Raw genomic sequence first — 19639 nt, forward strand, 5'->3', positions numbered from 1 at the left:
AGACACCAGCTTGAAAATATGTAATTATTTAGCTAGAAATATGGAAAAAATTCCAAAATCCATCAAAAATATCATTAAATAATGTAATAATAGATTATATCGTTCTCTGTCCTTCCTAGTCAGTGCAAATTTTAATTTTAGGTTAAAAATATTTATTTTATTAAAATTACCACAAAGACAGGTTTGAGAAATAAAACAAAACATTTTCTTCAAACAGATCCTGTATTTGTTTTAAGATTTTCCATTTCAAAAGGCAATGTAGCAATCGTTTCGCAATTACGATTGTTAACAAACTGCGTTCCAAACAGATGCGCACTTTTGTTTAAAATATTTAATCCGAAATTTGTAGAAGATTCGTTGTATTGCGCGTTATGACAAGCGTGCCACGAAATACTGAACACAATAAGCACGTCTACGAGATTTCGTAACCTCGCCAATTTCCAACGGCGTCCGCCACGAGACACGCTTCTGGCAGTTCCCGCGGCATATGAGTAGAGACCTGCAAAATTCGCGGTTTCGATGGCCTTCAGGATAGACTGCACACACCCCTGTACACTCGGGCAAATAACGCAAGTTCATTGGCTGCCGACTTGCAAATTGTCTCAGCTGGTTTGTCTGCGATTCGATCCTTCTTTGGTTGAGGGTTAATAACTGGTTGAGATTCGTCCAGATGAACAGTAAGCCAATAGCAAAATTATCTAAGAGGTATACGTGTTTTAATTCTAGCCTATCACCGAATGAATCCGCGAATTTTGCAGGTCTCTACATATGAGTCGTCCGACGTCGCTGCCAGATGGCGGTCCGAAGGGGGAGCGGGGTGGATGTTGCGGCTCTGCTCCGCAGGGACGGCGAGGGACCCGCAGACTCCCTCCAGCCGGCGCTCGGCGTCCCGCGAGACCCAATTACAGCCCGCAACTGCTAATGGCGCGCAGCGGGAACTCAATACGTCATTAGTCCGCGGCTCGGACCGCTGCCAGGGGCGCGAGGCCCCCACGACCCGTGGGCCGATGACGGGTGTGGACCGCGCCGGATTATTTGCCCAATGCAGCTGTCGGATCACGCTTGTCATGGCGAACCCAGCCGGCTCTTTGTAGAGGTTCACAGCTCATCAGTCTGTGTATGTCACAGTTTCAGTACAAACATTAACATTCAGTGTTTTTTAAGTCATACTTCTTTATGCGTGTTTTGAAAAAAAACCTACATACAAAAAAGGCTATACACAAATAAAAATATTGTATATGCTTTTCAATCATATACTTTAGTGATTGATATTGAATACTAAGCCATATAATTTAAAACATTTATTATTAATATAAATGATATAAATTGTGGTTATAATTTTTTTCAAGTGTATTTGTGTATGTGAGGTTATGTTCCCGTATGTGTAACGATGTCCGGTTGCTCGTAAACTTCCATTGTAGCTCCCAGTGAGTATCTGTGGAAGGTATAGTAGTCCTTGGCCGTTTTCATGGGAATGTTTATGAGTTTACGTTCCCGTATGAATAATTTATCTGCATTATAAATACCTCAATAATTATAAATAATTAAAATTAATAAATCAGAATAAATTTTCTTCATATTTATTGATTTTCACTTGTAATTAAAATTTAAATCGATTTTTTACTAATACACATATTTAGGTATATTTATATTGAATACTGATTATTATTGATCCAAATATTTCAATTTTGATTTAATTAAAACTTTCAATCTGTATTTATTTTTGAAGTGAATCTTCTTTGCTGAGGGGGTAACAATTTTCAAAATTACGAAAATTCCGATCGCATGAGGGGAAATATCTGGTGGGGGAACCGGGAGAGGAGGGGAATAGTTATGTGGTGGGGGAACCTATTGAGGAGACGGCAGGGAAAGGTATAAATGACGCAGATAACTTGTTCTCTTGTTCTCTTGCTCTCTTGCTCTCTTACTCCCTTGCTCTCTCGCGCACTCGCATACTTGCGCACGTGCGAACTATCATGTGCGCGGTAGTTTCTTGGGAGTGGACGTCGCGCCATCCCCACTCCGGGGCCGTTGGCGCAGTCGGTGATCGCTGGAGCAGCCTTGAGCGGGCTCCACGTGGCGGCGTGCGGCTCAGGTGTAACCCTTCCATGCTGCAGGGATAGGCGGGTCACTGCGGTAGGAACCCGCCTGCGCCTGACGCCACCCCGACTTGGGCAGAGGGCAACACAACGGAGTTTGAGCTTATTGTTGTGCATCGCGCCACGAGCCATATTCACAAGAAAATATTGTTCTTTAATGTATGTATTATTAATTTCATTACTTGTTAAACAATGTTATGTGAGTATTGTTTTAGCTGTTAACTAAATATTTCTGCTGGTATAATGCTTTTCACATTTTAGTTTGACACGGGTGATTATTTGTCACGAAATATTATTTGATTTAACTAAATCACACACCGTATTACAGTTACTAGTCTACGAGTGTGTAAATATATTAAGTTCAACTAAGAGGAGTGAATATTTCTCAATCGGAGTGTAGCTGTGGGTGACTGTGGCTCAACAAAGTAGCATTGAGCTAAGTCCTATTCGTATGCCATGTTGTCACTTTCACATGCCAGATACCTATCTGAGACTACACACGTCCATTTGGACAATTATTTAAGCTGCATATACTACCTAATTATTGTCAAGCTTCAAGTTTAAGATTTAGGTATTTAAAATCAAAGTTTGTTTTAAGTGTATGGGAAAAAAATTAGTACAATTATTTTTATTAAAAGAATTTATAATTTATTTATTCGCGTGGAAAAGAGTTATTTAATTTGAGATCACAACCGCGTCCTTACTATTGTCAATTATTATCTCTTGTTGTATTAAAAAATATTACTAATTGATCTCTATCCATGACTAATAAGCAAGAATATCCACTTCTGTCGCCCGTGGACTTCACGCACACATTTTATTTATGTAAATGAATTATTTTGCGTACAAACTAATAGTTTGTTTTTATTACGCCACGTAAGTATAACTTCTAACACGCGTGCATGCGTACACGCAAGCACTTTTTTTTTTCATTTTATATTTATATATTAGCATTTGATGATTGAAACAAAATCGTGTGCCTGTCGGACTAGCACAGGGCTCCACACCCGTGCGCCCGTGGCAGGCCAGTGTGTGCGGGAGACAAGAGTCGCGCGTGATGGGGCAGGCGGAGAGAGGTGACGCATGGCGCGATAATGGACCATCATTTCCCACTTGCCGTTCCGGCTTCTGCTTTTCTTGGTTCTCCCGGAATCACTCCACGCCCATTCTGAACACAAGCCATTAATTAGCCAATACTCTAACCCCCCCGCGCTTTCTAATGTAGATCGCAGTACCAAATCAGCACGGCGCCTGAAAAGCAGGCAATACCTAAAACTATTGAAATGATATTTTTGCGCGCTGTTTACTGTTTACCGCTCGCATGCTCCACATGTTAAAAAAAAAAATTCATTTCATCCAAACGGAAAAAAAAAATACTTATGACACGACGCAGTTTATACTCTCAGTTACCATGCCTCCGTGCAGCCGCAATTATCACTGATATGATTTACTGGAAATGATTGTTTTTCAGATACGCTTAGGCCTAGTTAAAAGAATATTCTACGTAGCGCCAAAACTTGCAGTTAAATGTTACCACCCAAAAAAATCGTCACCTTTAAACTGACGTAATTCAAGTCCAAAATTTTAGTGACTTTAGGGTTAAGATGTTCTAATTCAATTCTCTAATAAGCCTTGCTGGTGTGCGTGCTGCTTCTATATATTAATTATTTTAATAAAAAATGTTGATAAAAATTCCATTCTTCCACTAAATAATGTGCGCTAAACGAAGACAGTAATGCCCCCTCCTACCCGGACACACAAATGATGGGCTCCACTTCAGACAAAGCCACGAGATTAAAAAACTGATCATGATATCAGATTATTGTCTGTTTACAAAATTATTTAATAATTCACTGAGGACAGACGTGTTGTTATATTTCCGTATTTATTTGTCAAACTGTATTTTAAGATACGTTAAAGTGTCTAAAACACGCGTTTGTTATATATTGTTAAGAAACATGAGCAAGGCCGCGACACGTGCAGGTGCACAGCTGACTGACATCATGTGGCCGAGCAACATGAGACATTCTGCACGCACTTGGGTCGCCGCTTCCCCCCTCCTTCCCTCCGCTCCCCGGGCGGCGCTGATAGTTTGACATCCGAAACCTGAAAGCTGCGAACTTACGCCAGCCGCCGACACGTGTTTGGAGAGATTTCTGCCGTCGGGTCGGCACGAAATGACGCGACTGGCCCCAGCCGCTCTCGGGAGTTCTGGAAGGCGTCTGGGCCTATATATGTGCCCGAGACGCCGGCCTCAGAGCGGAGTCGGAGGCAGTGAGAGTTCAGGCGGGAGCTTTCCCGCGGCGGAGCTTCCGGGGCGATAGTGCCGCGGGTGCGGCAGAGTGGCGAAGTCCCTGAACGAAGGTTCCAGGGCAGAGAGTTAAGTTCCGGACGAAAGTATCGCGGGCGCGGCGGATTACCGAGCGAAGTTCCGAGCGAAGCGTCGAGCGGATCCTCGGCGAAGGCAAGTGCGTCGGCGGCGGCGGAGTGCGGCGACGGAGTCCCGAGGCGGAGATTCACGAGGGGTGCTGCGGCGAGAGTTGCGCCCGAGGTGCGGCCCAGCGAGGTGTGTGGTGTGTGGAAACTGAGTGACTGGGGAAGTAACATTTTTAAGTGCAATTGATTGTTTGTAAGTGACATAAGTAGTGGCCATCAATAAAACTGTTTAGTGATAAAATCTTTAATTGGGCTATCATTTACGAACTTCACGGTAATTCGTAACTATATATATATTTATATTTATTTATGAATGAAAAACCCGGTACAGATTCTTAAAAGTACTCAAAAACACTTGCTTCACAACTTTATCTTCATTTCTGCGCCATATAGTGTTATGGTTACCACTAAAATCTCATAGTTGTCCTATGCGCGACGAGGATACTGCGCGACTGTAAACAGCTTTGCACTTAGAGGCGATACAGTGCTAGAAACACAGTGACCGTCACATTTATCATCCCACTTTACTAAAAAAATATCACTTCTGACTAAGCTAATCCCTCATTAGAAAACAGTTTTTAAATACCTAATCGCGATAATTTCCCCAGTTACTTCAAAATGTAAAAGATAAATTTTATATTTAATTTTATGTAATTTTTCTCACAAATATCGTCCTGATTATAAATACACCTACCAAGTTTACTCAAGAAGTATCTCACCTTAAAGCAGCCTTATCTGAGGCATCGTGTTTCAGTTGACAATCAATCTCAGCGATAAGACTCCCAATAAAGATACGGCCTGTTAGAGCCGCCCCTTCATTTCCAAACACCAGCCGAAGTTAAATTGAGTTATTGGGAAATCCTAACCCGCTCCTGCAAATAACCTTTTGACCCCGTCGATTCCAAAAATCCTATTAACGGGGGACTTTACTTACGGCCGCCTCGAAGCGGAAGGAGGGGAAGACATTATCAGCGATTGAAATTAATGGCTCGAGTCCTGTTCCGACCTCGTGTCATCTCCGGCCGCGCCCGCCAGAGCACCCTCGTCCGAACGCAATTAAACTGAAGCCTCGCCTCGATATCGGAGGCGAGAGAAAGGCAAGGTCCTCGAGTGTGAGGGTCACACGAATCAATTAACTCCACGCGAGCGTGTGTAGGCACGTGAGATCTCCCGAAACACTCGGAGGGAAAGCCTTGGGTTTTAATGCCCTTGCGAACCCTTTTCTCCACTGGGAGATGGGTTTCCAAACATTAAATAGACTTTTAGTTGGTTCGCGTACAGCTAAATACAGCTAAACCTATCTGCGAATGGCCTCAAAACGTCTTAACAACATTGCAGTTGACACAGTAGCACCAAACAAGGTGTAAAAATAAAATAACCTGATAATCATCAGTAATTTAAATACTGAGATTTCTACAATATGACCTATTGGAGAACAACTTCACCTGAAGTGATACCAGCATATCTAGGTATGAAGCAGACAATTATTATCAATTTATCCTAGTTGGCGGGCCTTTAGGCTAAGTTCAGAAAGTTTTCGGTTAGGCGAATGGTCTATGGCGCATGATGACAAAGAAAGTTTCCGCATTCTAAAGCATTTATACTTCATGAGCTGCTACAGCCCCACGAATAAGGACTTAGTGGCTTGGGGTAGCCATGATAAAAATTGAATTCATTCCTACATTTCTCGCTAAATGTTTTCATTTTAAATATAGCTAATTTGAAGATAGATTTATTATACAAAACTTTATTTTACTTTGGTTTTTAATTATTTGTTGAAAATTTTAGCATGTGACTTTAGGCATAGCATGAGCACTAACTTACTAAGTGCTCGTGATTTATTACAGTCTGGTATTAATTATGTCGTTTCAGCTTCCAACTATAGGGACAGAGTAGTTTATTACTTTCAGGTGCCATTAAAATTTCACTAATACACGTATGTTTACTTACTGTAGGGTAATATAAAACATAAATCATAATCTGTAGGTTGTGACTAAATACTATAAAAATCAAATAAGTCTTCTTATCATTATCGTGTAGTGGTAAAATGAAAGACTTATGACTGTCCCCGGCCACATCGTGATAAGAGGCGAGGATAACGGAGCACTGATGGAACAGAGTCCCCCCCAGGAAAACCCACCGGCTCTCGGCAACGTCCGCCACGTTGCTCACTCGCGGAGATTCCAGATTTGGGCCTATCGGGAATCGAACCCGGATCGATGTGGCGGCAGGCAGCTGATCTTGTCGCTAAAACACCGCGGCTACCAAGTCGGGCGAAACCCTAAATTCCACAGTGTTTACCGCATTGCCTTCACGCAGGCCACGTGGTAACACCGACCACTTGGTGAGCGTGCCGCGATTCTCACGAGTAAAGCGCACTCCTCACTCGCGACTGTCGCGACAGTGGAGGTGGAGACGGTGTTCACTCCGAGGGACATCAATACTCCTCCCACCCCATTATACCATCGTGCTCGAATCTGTACCCGGAACCAAGCGAGCCCAGGACAAACTGGGCGATGATCCTTTCATTTAACATTATGTCTTTAAATTAAGTTTCATATTTAAAAAAATAGCATTGCAGTTAACTCAATAATATTTTTAAAGCAATTAGCGAGAGCTATAAGGGCCCAAGTTCGCCCTTTTATTTGAGCCGGAAAAAAACTTAAGTGCAGTTACAATGTTATTTACCTGTGGCTAACAGGAAAATTTCCCCATTTGGAAGACATTAATAACAAGGTCTTTACCGACCACATAGGTACGTGTGGAATTTGATGGAAAAACACTGTATCATTAAAAGATATATCGTGTAATCTTCTTCAATAATGTTTAACATTTTTTTTTTTGGGTTTGTAGTACTGAAATAATTTTTGAAAAGGTTTATTTTATAATTTTTAAATTAATCTGAACGGACTGTATCTCTGAGTCCTGGAGTAGAGAGAGTAGCGAAAGTGCTGTGTCTTGGCATCAGACAATGTAACCACACGCTCTTTGTGAATCCATATTTCACGGAAACAAAAAACATTGACTTCACAGGGCCCACAAAGAAACTCGTTACTAGCGTTGATGAAACTCCATCAAACAAATCTTTGACTTTACGACGAAACGCCAGTTCCTTAATCTGCGCGCCTGCAGCAAGGAACTACATAAAATTGAGTTTGTAGAAACCATCCCTTCTCCGAGATTTGAGAAGAAAATCTGACTTGTTCAGCGCTTTTTGAATTTCAAATCAAGTCGCGGCAATTAGCGTGCCCTCAGTCCCATCCAAGATTTCCTGGTGGCCGTTCTGAGGGCAGCAAGGGTATAGCCCCCCCCCCCCCCTCCAAATTCCATCAGTCAGGGGGAGGCTGTGAATAGGGGAGGAGACCAACGAAGATAAATACTTCCCCTGGGGTCAGCATTAAATGTGCAGAAAAAGTTAGTAATGAGACGAGATGGTGCTGGCTTCGGAGTTCTCCCTCCGCCTTTTATTCAAGGGAGTTTCTTCCCTTCGACCACCTACCTCCTCCGTGCAAGGCGCACATTAGCGACTCGTGTCTGAGGTCCACTGGTCCGAAAACCGTAAGTGAGACCACTTTTGTTATTTGAACTAACTAATATTAACAACATTAGTAGTATAGAAAAGGGGCTCCTGGGACTGGCGCTGGCGCGTGGAGCCGATCGCCATCTTGGATTGTGACGTCACGGCGGCCATCTTGGATGACCTTGTCCTTTGACCTTCAAAATTAACCAAAAATCGCCAAAAGTAGCCAAAAATCGCCAAAATTTCCAATTTTTTGGAGGAAGAAAAAATCCCTCTAAAAAATCTCAACAAATTCCTCAATTCGAAAATTAGAATTTCGAAAACCTCAAAATACGTTTTGCCTTAGAAAGAACACAAATTCCTAAAAGAGGCTTAAGCATCCATGTCTAAAGCCTCCTATAAGCCTCTGACGTCATCTAGGATTATGACCGCCATCTTGGATTATGACGTCATCGTTGTAATTTCCGTTACGGCCGCCATCTTGAAAACCGTAATTTTTATGTTAGAATATCGGGTAAATTTTAAAATTTATACAAAAATTAATCAATCTAATTGAATAATAAAAATTTAATAAAATATTATTTAAAAAATATATATAAAAATAGGATACTTTTAACATAGGGCCCAAACTATTAAATCTGAAGTTGAACGGAAACAATAATTGAGGTTAGGAACTTTTAGTGCTGAGTTTTGTTTTATTTATATGGTTTCATGTTTGCTACGGCAATGCAGAAGTTGAGCAACATTGATGACACAAAATGGTTTACAGCGTTATTAAAAATATTATTAAAAAACCGGCTAAATATTAAAATGCTTGAAAAAGAAAATAAACTAACAACAAATATATTTAAGTTATAATTGAAGAAAAATAGTAATATTATACTGAATCAATAGTTTATTCAACATACACATTAAGTAATTAGAGGCTGCTTGCCCTTTGATGTCATGGATTTATACACGAATGTATCTAAACTTATTATTACAATAACTTTGGTACAAACATAAATTACACATTTGGCCGTGTATATAAAATTCCACACACAAGTGTTAAATTAATCATTGTCTTGTTCAGTGACAGTATACTCTACATGCAGACACAAACATGTAATTGGTAAAATGCAAAATATTTGTAGAGTAAATTTACAAGTGTCAAATGATTGCAGGAAAAAAGTATTTTGCAATTTAAAATGGTACTACTTCATCTAATTTACATTAATTTACGAAAGTGGTATTCTTATAACACAAAGAATTGTTAGTGTTCACGATGGACGAGAAGTTAAGACGCAGACTAGCAACCATAAAGCCGTGAGTTCAAAGCTTCACTTAATCACTCAGATGGCCAAAAATATGTGTTTGTATATACAATTAAGGTAATAACATCAAAAATCGCTTTAAAGTACACAATTTTTCATTTACAGCTATACGCTACAAAAAAAAATTTGGAAGTAGTACAAATTAACATATTCACTGTTAAATGCGTATTTACATAATGATGTAGTAAATTAAACTGACATTTGTGGTAAATATACGCTTGCTTAAATATGTAAACTTATATATCGCCAAGTAAAAATAATACACCAAGAGCTATGATATATTGACGTATTTAACAAATCATAGCCATTTTAAACACAGTATTTTTAATTGAGCTCAAGAGTAAAAATACATGAACCTATGCAGGTGTTAATATACACTAACATTGGTTGATACACTGCTGCCAAATACACTTTTGTGAAGTCACAATTATTTTCAGAGAGTAAGTGGAGGAAACTAAATGTTGAGGGAACTAGGTCCATAAGAAGCACGAGGATGGAAACCTGACGAGAAAGAATGAAAAATAACACTCTAGGGAATTGGTAGATTACGAAAATATGGTAGAAGCACAACAGACACAGGACGGACATGTTAAGAAATTGGGAAAAGTAAGATTGTCAAAGAGAACTTTGGACTTTAAACACAGATGAAGAAGGCGTCGTGGCAGACCAAGGAAGACGAAAAATACAAAGAGAACTCGGGAAAACGAAGAAAAAAAACAGATGCAGACTAGGAGAAAGAAGTGTGGATAGATAAAAAAAACAAACATTTATATTCAAATCGGGTTCACAAAAAGCTTACAAGCAAGTGTTGCACAGAAAACATTATCTCCGAAAAAATTTAACTAACTTTTAGTGTATACTGTTATCTTATTAGCTTCAAAAATGTATTATTTTTTAGCTATTTATTTACTGTAATTTCTACTTCATAAATTTCCTGCTGATGCTGCCTTAAAATTATGCGTATTTTATGTACGAAAAATATTTTCTTTGTGAAAAAGTGACTGTGATGTCATTGACTACTTTATTTTAGTTTAATCACCTACTCTTTGTTAATAAATGTACAGAAAATGGATTGAAATAAATGATGTCTGAGGATAGCTTGCAGATATAAACAATAAAGGTTTTTTTTTGCAAGGTAACCCAAACATACGTCTATCAACAATCTCGGATGGGTCAAAGAGAAACTCAGGCAAATCCGTGGGTACTGGAGTTTGGCTATGGGAATCGTGTGGGTATTATGAGACTCGTGTATACAGCGTAACATGTGACAGTGTCTTGGCAGGTGTGGGTTGAGGTGAGCACCGCGAGAAGGGTGTAGCGAAGTAATAAATTCATCGTTTCGAGGGGTATCTCTTAAAAATTTAGACATGCATGTGTATATATATATATATATATATATATATATATAGTGAGAGAGTTAGAGAGAGTGAGAGAAAGTCGATAGAGACGTCATTATAGATGGCAACACACAACACATACATTTCAGGGATACTAGGGAAATAATCGCCCATTTTCTAAGCACTCCAGAAAATGCCTGGTCTGAGGTGCGAACCAGCGTCTTCTGGATGCACGTCCAGAGCGATCGCTTGCAGAGCAGTTTGAGAGGTGTGTGTTGAGCATTGCGGGAATTGTGAAGTGAGAATTTAGAGAGGGATGTGGCAGGCCTTGCACGGGGTCAAGTAGTAAGCATTGTGACAGAGAGAGAGAGAGAGAGAGAGAGAGAGAGAGAGAGAGAGAGAGCTGGGTGAGTAGTGCGAGTGTGGCGGGCGGTAATGCCGCAAATCTGTAGGATAATCAAAGAGGGCCCGTGAAATTCCCGGGTAAAGGGTGGGGGGCTACCCGAGAGTTCTACACGTGGGTTTTAAACGATACAACTCGTCGTCTAAATGCATGCAATATGCAGAAAACATTTATAAATACACATAAAGTTTTCCCTAAAACCTAATTTTGACATTTGTGTTTATCGAAACTGCGCAAGCGGGCACCCTCAGTAAAGAGCTTCTTAATTCCAGAGAGGCTCTTAGTTTCTAAATTTATGGAATGTTGTATTAACGGAGTGGCATATTGAGTGTAATGGCAAAATATTATTCTTTGGAATAACTTTTTTCAATGTTGAATTAATATTGGCAGCTATGAAATAAGCATTACTGTTAAAAATAAATCGTTTATATGTTTATCAAACATGAATCACGTGTTAATGATGCATTAAATCAAATTCAACATATTTTCTCATGTTTTTGTATTTGAATTATGTTTTCATTCCATAGGTATTAATTCGGTTTCAAAGGTAAGGATAGCAGACGTGAGCATATGTTTATTTTTTGCAATAGAATTTGAGGTTATGCTTTAAATAGACATACTTAGCGGCCATACAGATTTAAATTTTTGAAACAAAATATAAAGCATTTTAACGTAGTGTTTTGGTTGTACCGTATTACAAAATAAATAATCTCAAACATTATATGGTTAGTATTCCCAGAAATAAACAAACAAAAAAATTCAAGGTTACCAACATTTACTTTTGAAAAGTTAACTGCTTTTAGTTTTTTATGTGATTTCAAAAGAAAATAAGATTTTTAGTTATAGCATTGAAACGCCACTCTTTAGCTGCATCTGAATACTAGCCTAATGCTAGAATCCGAATACTAGAAGTGCATCGTAGTGGACGTAGCCATCTTTTCGTTCCTTCCGAATTCTCACATCGGCATCCCTACGTGCGTCCACTGATGCATCCCAACATCCATTTAATTCGTAATCGTGTTTTATCTTGTTGATATATAATATTACTTTATAAATTTTGGCAAAATATTTGTTTTAAACGTTATAATCCTAAGTGGTAACTCAAATAGAGGAAAATAAAAACCTTACCGATAAGCGAACTTAAGCTTACAGGGTCTATATTTAATTTTCATTATAAGTACTTTAAATATTTTGAGATTCATAACACAAATTTTATTTTTACCGCTGTCATTTACAACAGTCACACTAAATGATACATTTTTTTTTTTACTTTATTTTAATTGGCCGTTGTTATTTACGTATCACTGAATAGTCGAAATTAACACGACTCAAAACGGTTACGTGCACATTAGCACGACCAGCTGTCAACAGGTGGTGCTAGCAGTAAGTGTATGAGGATACAATCCAGCCATTATAAACGCGTGCTCCACATTGTGGCTGCACTTGCTAAGGGATGTAGGGGTGTGTGTGTGTGCTGTGTGTTCCCAGGGGGAGCGGGCGGGAACGCGACTGCAAGCGGCTCGACGGCTCGTCGAGGGGTCGATACCGCGACCTCCGAGCGGCCGGGGTCATCGCCTCCCGCGGCGGCCCTCGCTGCACCGTCTGCACGCTTCCCCCACCGAGTCCGACCGCCGTCTGCCGTCCTCAGTGGCGGATCCAGGATTTTGGTTTGGGAGGGGCTTGACCCAGCTGAGGCTAGGCTTTATCAAGGCAAACACTAAAACAATAGAGGACCCAGATGCTTTTGGAGGGGGCTTGAGCCCCTTAGCCTCCCCCCCCCTCCCTTTGGATCCGCTACTGGCCCGTCCTCCTGTCCGTGGCGTGGCCGACTGTCTCGCTCGCAACACTACCTCCGTGTTTGCATCAACGAAAACGCGAATAAGTTATAAACACACATATGCGACTATTATATCACCAGTTCAAACCCACATCGCCATAATTTAACCCTTTTAACTCACACAACTGCTAAAAATAATAAATAAATAAAGTAAAATGTGTTGTGGAGTCCACGCGCGACAGAAGTGAAACTTCTTGCTTATATTCCTATTAGGTATACGAAACATGATCATCTTTGGCTGAGGTCGCAGATCAAAAACAATATAGGTACATGCAAGTATGCGAGCGTATAGATTATGCTATTGTGTAACTATGCAAGTGTGAAAATATACAATTGTGAAATTATGGCAGTATGCAGAAAGTGTGCAAGTACGCAAGTGTGCTGCATCATTTCTATCTCTCCCCTGCCGTCTCCTCCTCTTCTGGTTCCCCCACCCCGCACCTAAATATCCCCCCTATGCGATCGGAATTTTCGGAACGCTCGAAAATTGTAGCCCCCTCAGCAAAGAAGTTTCACTTCAATATAATTTCCTGAACTGAATGTGTTCAATTTTAGGTACACGCCCAGTTAAATTCTTAGGGTATCCGGAAAAACAGTTCTCCACATTAAATCTTAGTTTGAAGTGCTACGCATATGAATGTGCCGTAGCATTATGCGTGGCGGGATGATCCAAACAGTTCTCCCAAAAAAATTATATTACGTAATCAAAAACATCAAAACAGCTACGGCACAAAATTTATTATTAAAAGTAACTTAAAAACGCGTATCTCGAGTGAATAATCTACGCCTGACTACAGCTTCAATATTTTCTCATCCAGAACATTGTTTTAGAACATTTATTCTGAACGTGTCCTTCAATCCACGGAATATTTAGCCTCCGTTCAAACCAAAAGTTTTTCATAGCGCATTAGAAGATTCTACGTTGCGACATAAATTCACTGGTTCGTCTTAACTCTTTGCACACTTTGCCAATGCTGTGGCATTAACCCACAAGCGGCTGTAAAAAATTAATAAGAAACTAATTTACGAAATCCATTTCGGTTTGAATTAACGAATCAGCCTTACTAGCAGTAAGTTTGTGTGAGGCTGTGTGCTAGGGTCAACCTTTCTTGACATATCACTAGCACATTCAGCCTAATGGAACACCAGTGCGGACGTCCAGGAAGTATTTAACTGTATACTGCTGGTCTTAGCACGGTCATGAAAAAGAGACATAAAGCGATGTAAACTTCAGCATTATAGTGGACTCTGACCCATGAGGCACCCACTCAGAGCTCATAAATTTGGGGGATAACATTTAATTTTGGGCTCGGTACCTCGCCCCTCACACCATGAGTGTGTCGCGCGAGCGATCACCAGCGAGGAGGACCCATTGGAGCCGAAAGCAATTTAAATAAAATATAAATTAAAAAAATGGGATAAGCTGTGTCCGGACACGGCCGCAAGTTTTTAAAGTGGGTACGTCGAACCAGGGCGCGACCGATCACTGTCGGTGATGCCTGCTCTCGCACTAGGCCGGACGACGTCCGCCATCTTGGCTTTCTTCCTCTCCCTGCAGAGTCTGGTTGGTTCAGCGCCAGTCAGGCTGCTCTTTCTTCTAATCGTCTTTTATTGACATTCAGATTGTATAAATACGCCGTACGCCTCAACATTGTTATTTTTTTTTGCACTTTTCTTCGTAATTTCGTTTAACAGTTGTTATATCGTAAATTTTTCTCAAACTTTTCAAGCGTGGTTTGAATAGTTCACAAGTTTCTACACCAAACCATTTTTTTTTTTTTTTTACAAATTGTTGATGCGTGTGTATATCTGCTCTCAAATTTGACGATTCACCCATAATAGAACGTTCGAGAAACTTGCATATTACTCGTAGTGAGCTGTAATAAACACCTATATACGACATGTGTTTTAAATCTTCCCAAGACTAATTTACGCCTTTGAAGTTATGACAGAACCAGTTTTTTTTTTTAAATAATAAATTAAATATTTATTACGAAACGCTAAGCATCCGGGTAAAGTTCAACTGAAAAAGTTCTAAAAACACTGAAAATCTTGTCACTGAAGCAATGTCATCTTTGTGATGCTGAGGAATTATTAACCGACATGTTAGAAATAACAAAGCAGGTCACCTTGTTGTACTCCCCTATACCCCACCGTTTTCGTGAAAAACTAAAGTAACATTCAGAACGAAATACTTCGACGCCTGGCAGGTATGCAACATGCACAACACTCCGTTTGAATCAGCTGCGTAAAATCAAGGCCACTGATTGTTAAGTGATGTACACGCAAATTAAGGTATTTTGAAGAAAACACTGAACTAAAACAACTGCAGACGTATTTAAAAGCACATAAATGTTAATGCTGAAACAACCATACGTGTCTTCTAACAGCACAAGAGATAACTATGAACGCATATTTATTTGTAAGGAAGTCTTTTTGTCATAAAACATAACTTGTTATTGGAAGGTTGTTTACATTCTTCCGCATTACAAATACCCGCATGGCTGTATCCTCCTCGAGGCCACTAAACACAGAAGATCAAGGTCCTTTATGCTGGATTTATGAACCACGCAACAACCCAATAAATAAAAGCTTTTCAAATGCCCGCTTAAAAACAACGCAGGCCGCAAAAATTCAATGCATCAGCCAACTGCCAACTCTTGCGTTGTGACTTAAGTTTTCGCCTTCCATATTTGAAGTTAAGTGTTAAAACATTTAAAGACGCAGACGTTATGTTCATAGAAGGCTACCACATTTTCACAACTGAAACTTTCGCATAGTGGGAGAAAATAACGCTTTTTAATCAAATAATTACCAATTTCACATATTATCATGATTAAATATGAATTATGAAAAAAATATGGGAGGATAAATTTGTGTTCTACTGGTTTACAGTTTGAATCTGTAGGGTTGGTAACAACGCAATATTTTCTTGTTTTACAAACGACCGTGATTTTGTTTCGTTATGCGTGTTGCATCGTAGCGTAGTTGGTAAACCTGGCTTTAGCTGAATCGTAGAATCGAAATCAGGCTGGTAAGGCAGTGATTCGAATCTGTGTCCCAGCGGAATGCTTTTTCAGTGTCACGCTACTACGCTATCACCTCAATCAGTGTTCCAAAAACAAACAAAAAAAAAATCATACAGCTTGCGAGAAACGTCAAAAAGAGTGTTGTGTCGTATGGCATAGGACAAATAAGTGTTAAAGCCGGTTTCACAACATCTGGTTACGTTCCGATTAACTTTAAGTATGAGTTAGCAACATTTGCCATTTCTCGACGTACGGTTAACGTTTAAAAGTAATTATTTAGGGCAGGAATGCCAATCTAAAAATAAAATTTAACACACGGAAATGGATTCGTTTTTTTTTTATTCCTATTCACTCTGTGGAGTAGCATTCTGATATTTCAAGAACTTCACAGTAATAAACCGCCTTAACGTTCGCCTGTGCATTAACGCGGGAGTCACCATGCGCGAGACCCTGCTGTGCTTGCAAGCAGCTTGCCTCAGCAATGACAGGGACCTTGATACAAGAACCTGTCGGATACCGGCAGTTATCAAGCCACCTAACACAGATAATCGCCACAAATTTCAAATCAACATTTTTTCTTGTTTTTAATGGCTTTTAGCACACGATTTCCTTAGATTTCGTGGCCCTGCCTACTAGCAAGTTTCTCAGAATATAGTAGGAATTTCAAAACGCTATTTTGGAGGTAAATACAGGAACATGTGTAGTACTCAAACAAAAAATATACAAGCAACTGTAAAATTTTGTTCTAGTTTAGCGGATTTTCCGGTAAAAAAAAATCCAAAAATTGTGTTTTAAAACAATAAAGAAGTTCCTAAAAACAGAGTTTAGCTTGTTTTGCGCAAAGTGCGTTTCGTAATGAAAGTAATTTTCAGGTACCGTATTACATACTAACTACAGTCCTACTTATTTTAGTATATAACCCGATACCGAAAATCTATAACTTACGGTATTGTATTTTATACTACAATCACAGGTTGGTATATTTTGCGATAACACTTTTATATAAACCGTTTATTAATGTGTAATTATGATTTAAACATCCCAGGTATCGTAAGTGTATACAACAGCCCTATATATTATATTACAATACACGATAACTAAGATTTATTATTTTACTTAACATAAAGTAATTTCCTCAAAAAAATTGTATAAAACAAGCATTTGAAACTTTTTCGTCCAAAACGCCCTAGTCTCACGCTATTACCGGGAAAAAACGTACCGATCATAATTTCTTTAGCATCGCCTTGTTGACGACGTCAGAAATATCGCTTTTATCTCAAGAAGCAATCTTATAAAGCTAATCTAACCTCACCAAAACGTTCGCTTTGTTGCTATTTCCTCGAAGAGCGCACAACTAACCTAACATAGGAAAACAAGACGTTTTAACATTACCTAATAAATTGTATAATTCACATAACAAAAGAAAACAAATATTTCATCCAGCATCGCAAATGAAATAAACAAAACAATCCTGTCACAAAACACAAGAAATTAAATTATTATGAAATACAACTACAAATTACTAAAACATTTATAAGCAAAACTTCACCTCTTTTGGATTTATGGCAATACAAGTTTATATTTAGTATTAATCTCGTATATATTAATTTTACGCCTAACATATTTTGCAATTTCAACACTAAATTCAGGCAATATCGCGATAAAATTTAGCCAATATCGCGAGAAAAAAAAATGTTAATACTACAATCACAACTATACATCCATTCTCTAAACTGAGCCAATAATTTAATTTAATAAAAATACACGTGACTTTTCATTTCTTTCGTGACAACTAAACTCATTACCACACATATCCAATAAATTCTTACTACCTACTAAATACTCATGGTATCATACTCATTATCCAAGAACGAAAGTTTCGCTCACAATTCGAACTCGTCCTAGATAAATAGGAGAGGGGCCACACCCCCTCATTTAAAGTGTCCATGGGCTAAATTGTATTAAAGATCTGTGGAAGACCCATTAAAATTAGGAAGGGGGAGGGGCATCCTCCAAAGGTAAAAATGGGACTAGATAATTTTCGTAGCCGGTATGAACTGTGTATTGCGATTAGTCGTGGTGTGTGCCTTCGATTCCTCTGCACGCGGTATACTGCGAACCCGCCGCCTGGCATTGTTTAATCACAAACCTATTATCCTGTATGCATTCTACGTATTAAATTACTCCTATTATTTCCACAGCCGCTATTTCCACTCCAAAACTCACACTATAATTTGGATGTATTTTCACAATAATATTCAGCCTTTCACTGTTAACATTTTTATCTAGGCTACTACATTTTATTTTACCCTTCCAATGTAGTTTCTCATTACTGATAAACTTTCATGACGTCATATAATTCCCCTAATTCTTTCCACCTTATAAATATCATGTTATGCACGATATATTTTGAACGTGACCCAAATTGAATGTTATGTAATCGATAGGCAAAACACAATTACTTATTTCAATATCAGTAAAGTTAGCGTTTGATGAGCAGGCTGATAAAAATTTTCGTTAAAACACGTAAATAATTTTATTATTATTTTTTTTAAAGATAGTTTGTCAACAGGAAATGCACCCAAAGGGCAACAATAGGTTCCAGGAAGCCAACGAAGACCAAAAATTGTATCTGTCGGCTTTCGATGGAATAAATGGCTACTACACATATTTTTTTATTTTAAAAACTAAAGAGAATAATTTGATGTTAAACATAAAGATAATACACCAAATATAAAAATATAATCACTCACCGTTTGTAGCAGCGTTTTGAGTTGATAATGTCCACTCGGTTATAAAATGTCACAGAAGTAAACAAAAAAAAAAACAAACGTCAAAATTAAAGTATATTGCCACCAAGCACGGATTATTAATTACTCGACACCAAATTAAATAAATAAAACATCACACGTGAATAAATAACTACCTAGTTACAACTGCGCGGATATCGCTTGTAAAGAATCGAAAAATGTTTTCGTGAATACTTGCAGTTACTTGTACCGGTAACTACGTTCCATACTTTTTTGGCATGTGGATCACATAGAGTGAGACCAGGACCGGCGGCGCGTAGACACAACTCGCCGGCTCGCCCCGCACGCGACGCACACGACCTGCCGCCCGCGCGGTCGCACTTGATCTGCCGCGGCGAGACCCGAGCTTGCCCGAGCGCGGCCCGAGCGAGGAGCTTCGCGCCGCGGCCGCCAGGCGCGCCACGCGCCCGCCAAGAGCGCCGCGCGCTTCCTCTCCCATTGTTGCGGTGCTACCCAAGAGACTGTCACCACACCCTGGGGTAGAAACTCTCGTTTCCAGAGCCCGAGTAGTTTTGGATCCATCCGCTTTCGTAATGTATTGCTAACATTGTGATTTATATTGATTGTGAGAAGTAATACCGAAGCTATTATCATTGAAAATTAATTAGCTCTAATTTGGTTGCTACATATTTTGTGGCGTAGCATGACAGAAAAATTTGCAACTCCTACATTTTAGACTTTTTTTGAAGTTATACTTCTTTAGGTGCGTTATGAAAAAATGATGAGAGTGAAATTTTAAGACGCGCGCGCATCACTGTAACACAAAATTAACAGGTTGAAGCTGCGCGCGCACCATGTAACGACATTTTCACGGGAAAATGGTGGACCCACGTGTATGAACATAAACCCACATTA

General features: G+C 39.4%; 1 long non-coding RNA gene across 1 annotated transcript in view; it reads right to left on the reverse strand.

Moving 5' to 3' along the window:
• The window catches only part of LOC134531477 (uncharacterized), a 483907-nt gene extending 464795 nt beyond the window's left edge, over window positions 1-19112 (reverse strand). The window contains exon 1 of the long non-coding RNA XR_010075003.1: window positions 18728-19112. This is a non-coding gene — a long non-coding RNA (uncharacterized LOC134531477). The remainder of the gene's footprint in view (window positions 1-18727) is intronic.
• Window positions 19113-19639: the final 527 nt, after the last annotated feature.

This window comes from Bacillus rossius, chromosome 3 (genome assembly GCF_032445375.1).
Source record: "Bacillus rossius redtenbacheri isolate Brsri chromosome 3, Brsri_v3, whole genome shotgun sequence".
Taxonomy (NCBI): Eukaryota; Metazoa; Arthropoda; class Insecta; order Phasmatodea; family Bacillidae; genus Bacillus; species Bacillus rossius.